The sequence below is a fragment of the Opisthorchis viverrini genome, assembly GCF_000715545.1.
Source record: "Opisthorchis viverrini unplaced genomic scaffold opera_v5_203, whole genome shotgun sequence".
In the NCBI taxonomy this organism is placed as follows: Eukaryota; Metazoa; Platyhelminthes; class Trematoda; order Opisthorchiida; family Opisthorchiidae; genus Opisthorchis; species Opisthorchis viverrini.
This window is the reverse complement of record NW_008751859.1, coordinates 206,073-215,973: the sequence shown is the minus strand read 5'-3', so window position 1 is coordinate 215,973 and position 9,901 is coordinate 206,073. Positions and strand designations below refer to the sequence as shown.

The 9,901-nt window shown below is 42.2% G+C and overlaps 1 protein-coding gene across 1 annotated transcript in view; it reads left to right on the top strand.

Moving 5' to 3' along the window:
• Nucleotides 1-4,717: 4,717 nt before the first annotated feature.
• The window catches only part of T265_08124 (hypothetical protein), a gene marked incomplete at both ends in the record, with an annotated part of 24,007 nt that continues 18,823 nt past the window's right edge, over nucleotides 4,718-9,901 (top strand). Inside the window, one exon of the mRNA XM_009173837.1 lies at nucleotides 4,718-4,748. The remainder of the gene's footprint in view (nucleotides 4,749-9,901) is intronic.

The window sequence follows — 9,901 nt, the reverse complement described above, 5'->3', positions numbered from 1 at the left end:
AAAAAACAGTGCATAGTGGTGTCATGGTTACTATCGAACAAGTCTTCCACCAAACGGAAAAATCACACCGTTAACCAAATTCCTGGTTAAATTATTGATTATCAGACGGATAAAAGTAAGAAAGAACAGTATGCTTCTCTTTACTTTATAGTAAGCCTTCTGAATTTCCCCGTGAACAGTAGTCTGCACGTATTCTGAACATTGTTGACCAATCGTAATGCGATGATAGGTTGTCATTCCCTTATTGGTTGAAAAAACAAAAAGTTGAAGACTTCTCCTCGAGTGTTTTGTCTTGAAACATGTGTACAGGCGCCCCTAGAGGCGTCCTTATGCGGGTAGAGCTTGGGTCGTCCACTTGGTTACCCGGCCTCTACATTCCTGTGTGGCCGCGATTGCTTCCTCATTTTTTTAAATCGAAATTGCACTCTGAAGATCCGATTCTCGCCACTTTGCACATGACAAAATCGCCTAGTGTGCACTTTCCTGCAGTGGTTCAACAGGTTGGTGTTTTTCAAAAACTCCAATGCATATTTCAGACCAATAGGCATGTCCAACATGGTTCATATCAGCTGAGATTCCCGACACATGCTGTCCTGTCAAGCGAACGCTGCTCAGAAATAGAAGCAGAGCTTTGTTTTCTCGCATCGACTAATAAACTCTGATTCAACTGCAAATACACTCTGTTCGTTCAGTTTTGTCCCGTAGGAATGATCTTCACCGCAGAAGTTGGGCGATGCAGACCGTCTGTAAGGATATTAACACCAGCACACTGTCAACTGCCCATATGTGTGGGTTCGTTTACAAGTAATTTTACCCAGGCCTTTGTAAATGTAAGAGCGTTGGCGAGAACTACAGTCCAAGTCAAAATTTTGTCCATTTTTGTTGTTATTGACTGGTGGGAGGTCTGCAGTTGATATGACTAACTCACATTGTTCTAAGAGCCAATCACGTAAGCACTGAAGGCCTACTGAACCTCAAGGCTGCATGACTTGCAACAAACGCAATGGAGTTCAGTGAATTGCAGTGGCGGCCTTCAGACATTTACGGTGTCAGCTGACTGGCATTTCATTTATTCTGAATTTCTCACACCATTTCAAATTTGATATCGGTTATATCCTGTTCCACCAACGATAAAATGCTGGGATGCAATGTCGTGAATAGTAATGTGATGCGTGAAACATACTGAAACAATATGGTCTTCAAAATGTTCAGGAGGTCATTTTCGACCGCCAATCATCTCCGGCATTACGTTTACGATGAAAGGGGAGCAGCGGCTAACCACTGTTCTAAATAATCCCTTTGGTCATAAAAATTGATGTTCTTGAAAGCCTTTGAGTAGCCATACAGTATCCAGAGCTTCCTCCTTCTGATGTTCAGAAAACGGTATGTTCATCAACGAAAGTTTGTGAACCGAAACTCAGTGTGGTAAGTGCAGTTATCACCTGAGCAACTTAGCCACTGGGCTGGAAATGAAGTTTCGCCCGAACGAATGAGAATACAATGATTCCCTTTTCAGCAAATCAGCTTTTTGTGACTCTTCCTAATCCCTGTCTTTTTGACAATCCCAGGTTCACCAATTGAAGTTGATGAATCTGGGACTTTTGTCGTACTTTACTTCCACAATTTCAGTCTTAAATCTTTTCTGTCTTCGACAGAAAAGAAACACATAGACTTTACAGCTGAGTGGGATCAGAATCATCTTCCCGTTACTGTGACACAGGAATTTATCCGTTTATCCGCATTTTCTACCCCTTTGCCAATTTCCAATTTTGCAAGTCAAACTCTCTGAAATGTCATGAGAAGTAGACGTCGCCAGATTCATAAGACTCAGGCATCCGGCTAGGTTCTCAAGCTATTGAGTCCTGCATAATGCCATTAGGCAGTTAAAAACTACACGCGGCAGTTTATTGAGTGGGAAACTGCTTAAAAGGGACTTCAGTGCACAAGTCATTTTGGCTCGTGTCTTAATCGGTGTACAAATGAGGTGTGCCTGGGCGTTTAGAAGGCTATGAAGACCTCTAGAAATGGCGAACCATTCGTACGTGAAAATTCCCAGACAGCAATGTGTAAGAGTTAGCTAGCAACTACAAAATTCCGTGTTCACTTGATCTCATCGGAAAATTGTCTGGACAGTTCAGTCTGCGTTAGATGCGTGGACGCTGTTTGTAGGCTACAATGTATCGGAGAATACCTTATGATTCGATAAACAGAGTAACAACCATACAATAGAAATATTGTTTCATTAGTATACATAAAATCTTTGGAAGAAATCCTTGAGTGAATGGTAAGCAGTCGAAGCTGTGTGTCCCCGGGTCTTCGTGATTGGTTCGGATAGTAATCAATTGGGCCTACTTATACCAAGGGGGTCTACTGGTTGGCTGACACACATTAAGGTTCGGCGATAACAATATAAGGTATGTGAAGCGATCTGTGCGCTGGGACACATCACTAGTTACTGAGCTACGGATGTTTCCACCATCCCATGGGAATTTGAGATTTCCGCTGGGTTGTTATACGGAACATAAATTCCTTTAAATTCCATACTAATTTTCGGGGTGATGCGAACAGTGTCCAACCGCTATACATGCAATGTCTGAAAAGTTGTGGACCCTTTTCCTTCTGGCAAAAACCAATGTCCAAAGCTGAAAGATACCGGTGAAATACCCATTTTTTGTAGGGTATAGTTTGTTCAGCTTCACGGAAGCTTCAAGACAGAGTCAATTTTTAAGGGGCTGTTTAATCACTCTGTAATTACGAGGTTCATTATCTAATAAGTGATTGTGTTGTTCCTGGTAGAATCTTACCCATACCCACAGAGATGGGAATGTATTTTCATAAAGGAAACTACTCACAAGGTTGCTAAAAACTCTTCGACAGCCCACAACCGGTTTTGCTCTTCTTGAGGTTCATCAGGTAAGCGCAGTCCCCGAGTTTCCTTCAACCCTATGTTCTTTAGATTGTCCTACTGAAACATATTAGTAGCCATTTTACTCTATACTTTGCGAAATGTTTGATACATGTGAGCATTAGCAAGTGACACAAGCAAAAATGCCAGCTTTAGTCCATGATGTTTTTAGCTCGAATGCCAATATATTGATTGGGGCTGACTGATTCATTAGTTAAAAGTTGATTATGTTTTGTTATTTATCCAATCTGTCTCTGTGTTTTTTCCTTATGTAGTCGGTTTCGTTAACAAGTCTTCCTTCAAAACGATGACCTGAAACGTCAATTGGATGGTTCTCCGTCTACTTTTCAGGTCCTGGAGTAGCCAGCATGTATTTCTGCTGCCTAAGCTCACCGTATGAACACGTCTCTTAGCTCACTCGCTGTAGCAGTGAATGGCAAGTGGTGACCGCCGGCTTCCTTATCGAGACTGAACCTTGTAATATCATGATGCCGTCCTACTGATATAAAGTTAATCCGGGTGCACAGCGTACTAGATCGTGTTCAGTTACTATACATTCCTTACCCATTTTACTGAGGTTTATTGGGTCTAAAGAAAGTCGAAAAATTCCGACAAACACACTCCTTGATCTGGTTTTTACGGGAGACCCAAGTGAATCTCTCTTTCATGATATTCTCCAACTGAATATGTTGCACAAAAGCCGCCTCATGTCTCACTGTATATGGTATTCGCACTATCATCGTAAATGCTGTTGAAAGAGGAAACTCGGGGACTATGCCTACCTGGTGAGCCCCAAGAAGGGCAAAACCGGTAGTAGGCTGTCGAAGAGTGGTCAGCAACGTTGTGCATAGTTTCCTTTACGTTTTTGTTGTTATACTCCGAGGAAACTGGGGTAAAGATGAGCCCGTGCATTTACTTGTGCGTTTTTCTATCGTCGTATTTTTCGGTTACTTCAACAACCAGCGAGAAGACAAGCTAAAACAAACAATTGGTGGATAAATCCTGCTACATCCCGACAATAGATAGGCCTCAAGTTCAATATCAATGAAAACCCAAGGCAACAGGATGAATAAAGTAGCCGGGTAAAGAAAACCATGCTATACCGGAGGCAAAAAGCCTGGGCTTTTTGGAACATTGAATAATCGCACGGAGCTATTGAAGCAGTGAACATAACTACACATCGGAAAAAATTGAAATACGACGTTCCATCAGAAGATATAACAATGAAGCATGAGTTCCGCTACATCCTCGGACAATAAGTCGCCGAACGCATTCAGCATTCTGTGAGCTTGGTATTTTGGATGGAGGTTAGAAAACAGTAAAGCGTGTTTGTTTCAAAAAACGTAAATATACCTAATCTGTGGAAATATCCTAGCTTTCAGCCGAGTGAGCAAATTTTCATTTTAATTTGAGCGTGATGCTTTCAGTGCATACTTTAAGAGATCATCCCCTCCTTCAACAGGTAACGTTGCTGTGTTCATACAAGCGCACTAGGTGGAGTCACAAATAAGTCTGCCAGTTTTACTCTTCACCTCTCCAGGCACACGACTTTATTATGTACATGTTCTGATCGAAAATGCGGATTCTCATGGTGAGGTAAGTAATCTTCCGTTGAGAATCTACCGAAGGAATTCCATTCATCTGCTACACAGCCTGCACCACAGAAAAAATCGTTCTCAGGGTGTTTCGCCAATCAATGAATAGGCTGCAGTGTCCTTGAAGCTTTTACACATGATTGGTTGATAGCATCTTGTCGGTCAGTTGAGCTGTTTAGATTTTTTGCTGAAATGTCTCTTCATATGTGGGTCGATTCGACTGCGTGCTGACGCACAAAAAGCAAACTGTGAGTGTTTTCGCATCGTTGAATGAAGGTACGTACGTCATAGCATTTATTGTAACTGTTAGGAGTATGATGATGTCTTCAAAAAGATTCAAAATAATTTCATTTAGAAAGAGCACGTGGCTTATTTCTGACTGGCCTAACAAAAAACAATGCGAGGAATTCGAAGCCGGTCTGCCTCATACACCATATAGGAAATATTTCAAGATGTTTTTCTGAAACTCATACCAAGTTCTTGGGGATCAGCTATCATCTCGGTCGCTCGATGCCATGTAATATTGGTTGCATTTGCACATGTTCAGTGAGGGATTTCTCTTTAAAAAAAGGATAAGCAAAGTGCTGTGCGAATCTATGTCGGATTCTCGTCAACCAGCCTCTTTACGACTCACTTGCATGGAAGCCGTCACCCACCGCTGATGAGCTCCAGTAATGACAAACCGGAGTTCTTTGCTTCGTCGACCATTAGAACTTTTCACAAAACTGTTCTCTGAGCAAAGCCTGCTCGTGAACCAATCAAGAGACATCAAAATCACTGACCTAGCAGGAACAAAATAAACACAAATTTCATTATTATTCCATGGGTCTGCGTACAATGTTAGCCTAACGCATTTATGCTTGGTATTTTGTAATTGTATGGAGCCCGTTGCTCCAGGATCGAACCCTGGTGCAAGTAGGCTTGTTGAGTTCTTGTGGATGTTGGACAGGTGTCCACATCCATGCAGATCAATGCTGGGTAGAAGTCCGTGGAAAAAAAACTAGATCACAATTTTACCCCCGTTGGGTCTTGTCCTGCAGTTTCCAAATTCAGAGAGGTGTTTTAGCCCCGCAGCTAATCCACGCTCGCTTCCAAGTCTTGAATCCCCCTCTTGAGGGGATGTCGAAATGGCTGCTCATGCTTTGGATGACTAGCACTAAGAGAACTGAACATTCCGTATTTTGATGCTTCAAACAGCCTGCAAAGATTTTTTGCTAGAACATTTTGTTCTGTCCTGACGGACCCTGTCACGCCTCTAGTATCCTTGCATATCCACAAATAAGACATACAGGTGCAGACCTGACTCAAATGCCGTGTGATAAGTTTGCGGTGAAGAGAACCGACATGTTTGAGCAAACCTTACTAAGAGAAAATATTGGGAGATTTTCTTAGCATCTTTTGGTGTTGGTTGCTCTTCTCAGCGTTCTCCAAACGGACCACAAAGACTATATTTAGGAGTACGCGCCCTGCTTTTGAGTCCGTATTACACGGTTCGATCTCTCAGGACCATACTCTAGTGAAACCTATTGCTCTTGTGCAACTTCAGGTGGTTCAATTTCTTCTCATCATGGACTGGGGGCGATATGGCACAGAAGGTTAGAGCGCGAATTTACTGACCGGAAGGTCCGTGGTTCGAACCCAACCTCTGCCTCTCGACTTCCCCTGTCTATGCCTGGGCAACCTAGCAGTATCCCGGCTCTCGTGCAGCCTTTGGGTGGCATGGCAGTTAGGCACCGAAAGGGTGCTAAAGCTGAACAAGTTTCTATTTTCATAATGGGATTTTATCGGCTGAAGTGGTTAAAAGCTGGTTAGCTGAAACTGCTACGCAAACGCCTTACTAGATACTTTGTTTATGAAAACGCTTTACCTTCTAGTTGGAGCTTTACCAATACTTTCGCAGCCATCAATGCTTGAACAGTGTTACCTTTATGGTTCTTCTCTAGGTTGTTGCGCGGTTTTGAAAATAAAGTTTGATAAACGGTATGCTTTATGAAGGACTTTTCATTTGTCCGAATCCGTATGTGATGACGGTTTGATTTGGTGGGGACAAGTCTACGTTTGAGTAGTTTGATTTTATGCCTCATTCACAAAAAAGTGTGTTTTGACTCATGTTTGGACCAAAATTTTACTTGCCTAGAGATATTTAGGCGGAACCCAGTCCCAAGTGCCGGAGTTCTTTTTTCGCAGATGCACCCAAATACTTTTGAGAACTCGCCTGTTTCTTGTAAAGGATTCCACCTTCGTTCATTGTCAATGACTTTTGCAATCTCGTTTAGATTACCGTCCTTCATTGTTTGTTGTGAAACTCTAATTCAATTTTGTCAGCAACTCCAAGGAATTGGATGATCTTTATTGGTAGGAAATGACGGCATCAAGAGAAGTAAGAAACTGATGAAGTGATCTTAAGTGAACGTTTGCTTCTCGTCGGCTTCTCGTCTTAACGCCCGGTTCCTCCTGTGGATCCGGCAGTTTGTTGATCGCAGGCAGGAATGTTAGGCCCCGCTCTCAGCAGTGCTTACAATTCAAATGAACAGTTTTTGTGCCATCTTTGTAAATGACAGGCGTACGTCCCGGAGATGAGTTGCTTGGAGTCAGGTCAAGAATAGTCTGATGGTTTGCAAGATAGTCCTGAAGTCACCAACAATGTAGTGTAAATAGTGAATCCGAATCCATGGAATAGTAAGCTCTCAATGTGCTATACGCACTCAATGGGCAAATAAGCAAGTAAGGGAATCGGAAATTTGCCCCATCACCACTCGAATCTTTTCGGTAGCTATCTCGACAGGCAAATTAATCCTTCGTGTACACACACTGTCCATTTATTTGTTTTACCTTGAAGTGGGAGGGGTTATGGAGAAACCTTCACATGTGCGGACCAGCTTGTTGGTTCAAAATTACGCATCCGCTTATAGTTAGAAAAGAAGTCAGTCCATTTGAATATATAAAAACAATAATTAGAGTCCTGAGTTAAACTGTTTCTAGCGTTTTAGAGTTGTTTTACGTCTGAAGTGCGCCGACCCATCCGAAAGAAGTCCTTCGCCAAGCCATCGACTAGGTCATTATCACGTCCTCCACGAAGGTGGATGACCAATCACGCCAAACATTCTTACGACTCAGGTGATTCACGAATGACTGTTGGAATCGATTGACATTTCTTACTTGAGAGGGTCACGTGCGCACATCCACAAACGTGGATAGCACCAGCAATATCCACCCCTGTTATTCTAATATATCGGGTGGCACAGAGGTATACGTATTCTTGTGGATGCAAGTATTTCCTTACTGAAAATTGATATAACGAAAGGCCGCGACACTGGATACATATTTTCACCATAGTAGCACATGCCAATGATCTCATCTCCATCCTTCCTGAACTGAAACAGGATATGATGATATGAAAAAAACTTTGCAAACGAAGGGCTTCAAACATGAGATTTCAAGTTCAGAACAAATCAGTTTTGAGTATTTACGCTTTCATTCTTCTCTCTGCACGTCACGCGATCGTGGTCGTTTACATTCACTATCGTTAGAACCCTTCCGCTGTATAATGTTTTGGAATTTAGCCATATAGGATAACAAAATTTTGTTGACCATCGAAAACACTTGTGCGTCAAGTTACACATGTCTTACTTAGTAAGTTATAAGTCCATCGTCATATATTTTCCGACGAGCTCGCAGTCGAAAGTGTTTGCACACATGAGCCGTGAAGTTCATGTAGATTATCTTCTACGCTTCATTGGTCGCACGGTAATCAGGGGCAAGGTCGAGAAACACAACACCGGTGAGTTTAGGTGAACACACTGTAACATGGCACGTGTCCTAAAGTGCACACTTTGACCAGTTAGGCTGAATAGTTCTTTCATTGTGACTATCTACCCTGGGGAGTTTTCTCACGACACTAAATTAGTCTTCTTTAAAAAAAGATACACGTTTTACTCTGATAGGTGTTTTCGGGCACTCGATATTGTCCCCGCTCATCTTTACTTTACCAAAGACTTGAGCTGGTTACTTTGTGCCCAAAGAAAGGTCATCGAAAGGCATACTGTCAGTCTTGGTTCAGAGAAACCGGATCTTCCATTTCAAGTATTAGTTGAGCCCAGTTTAGAGCCCCAGGTTCACACACATGGTTCTAAAATCTGCAGTCCTTCGTAGGGGTGACCCTTAGGGGACTATTTGGATTTTGGCAGGGCTAACAAAAAACGAGCTAGAACGGTTCTACTGCATGTTTGCACGTACCTTTGCAAACGAAGGGCTTCAAACATGAGATTTCAAGTTCAGAACAAATCAGTTTTGAGTATTTACGCTTTCATTCTTCTCTCTGCACGTCACGCGATCGTGGTCGTTTACATTCACTATCGTTAGAACCCTTCCGCTGTATGATGTTTTGGAATTTAGCTATATAGGATAACCTCTAGTCTGTCGTGTAATTATTTCGTCGTGATTTCCGGTACTACTCTGGGAGTCCAGATAGTCACATGACTGCTATTGGTGAGTCCGAACCTCCCTGATTTTCGGAAAATTAAATGACAGATGAGTGAGGGAAACACATTGTCACTGAGATTTGTATGAGGTTTGTAAGGATGAGGCCGACAATCTTAATTAAGTGGTGACTGGTTTGTGAAAAAGACAACATTAATAACACTCCTAAGCTCAGAACGAACAGAAAGATGGAGAAATGCATGAAAGTAGGGATGAGACTAAGTTTAATGGGTCCATTCAGTGTCACGCATTGCTTTCAAAAGAAAACACTAGTATAGTGGTTCTTTGAGCATTTTTAATTTATCTGACTTTACAACTCACGGTAACTCAGTTGTCGGAATTGTGTTCAACCTTCTGAAGGAATGCTTTTTTGATTTCGTACTCTCGGCAGTCCAGCATTCTACCAAATACTCATGGCTTCTATGAAATCGTTGGGCTTCCCACCTAGAATTCGTAGAGAATCTCATTACTCAAGCATAACCACCTGTTTTCTCCAGGTAGTACTTATTTGATTAGTAATTCCGATGATACTTAAAATGAACAACAACTACCGAACGGCTTAGATAACCACTATCTCAGGTACAGTTTTAGAGGTCACACACTCAAGGCGCGAAGCTGCGTCACAATGAAGGGTTTAAAATTTTTCTGGGTTTCATTATTAGTCAAAATAAGAGTTCTACAACTGAATGTGCTGCACACAGGCCGCCTCCTGATTCATTTGGCACGATATTTGAGATATCGCAGTATATTTTCATAAAGGAAACTACTCACAATGTTACTGAATACTCTTCGACAGCCCACGACCGGTTTCGCCCTTCTTTGGGCTCATCAGGTAGGCGCAGTCCCCGAATTTCCGTTAACCTTATGTTCTACTTGAACCCAAATTGGACTGTTTTTGAGAAATACACTCATTTGCAAACCA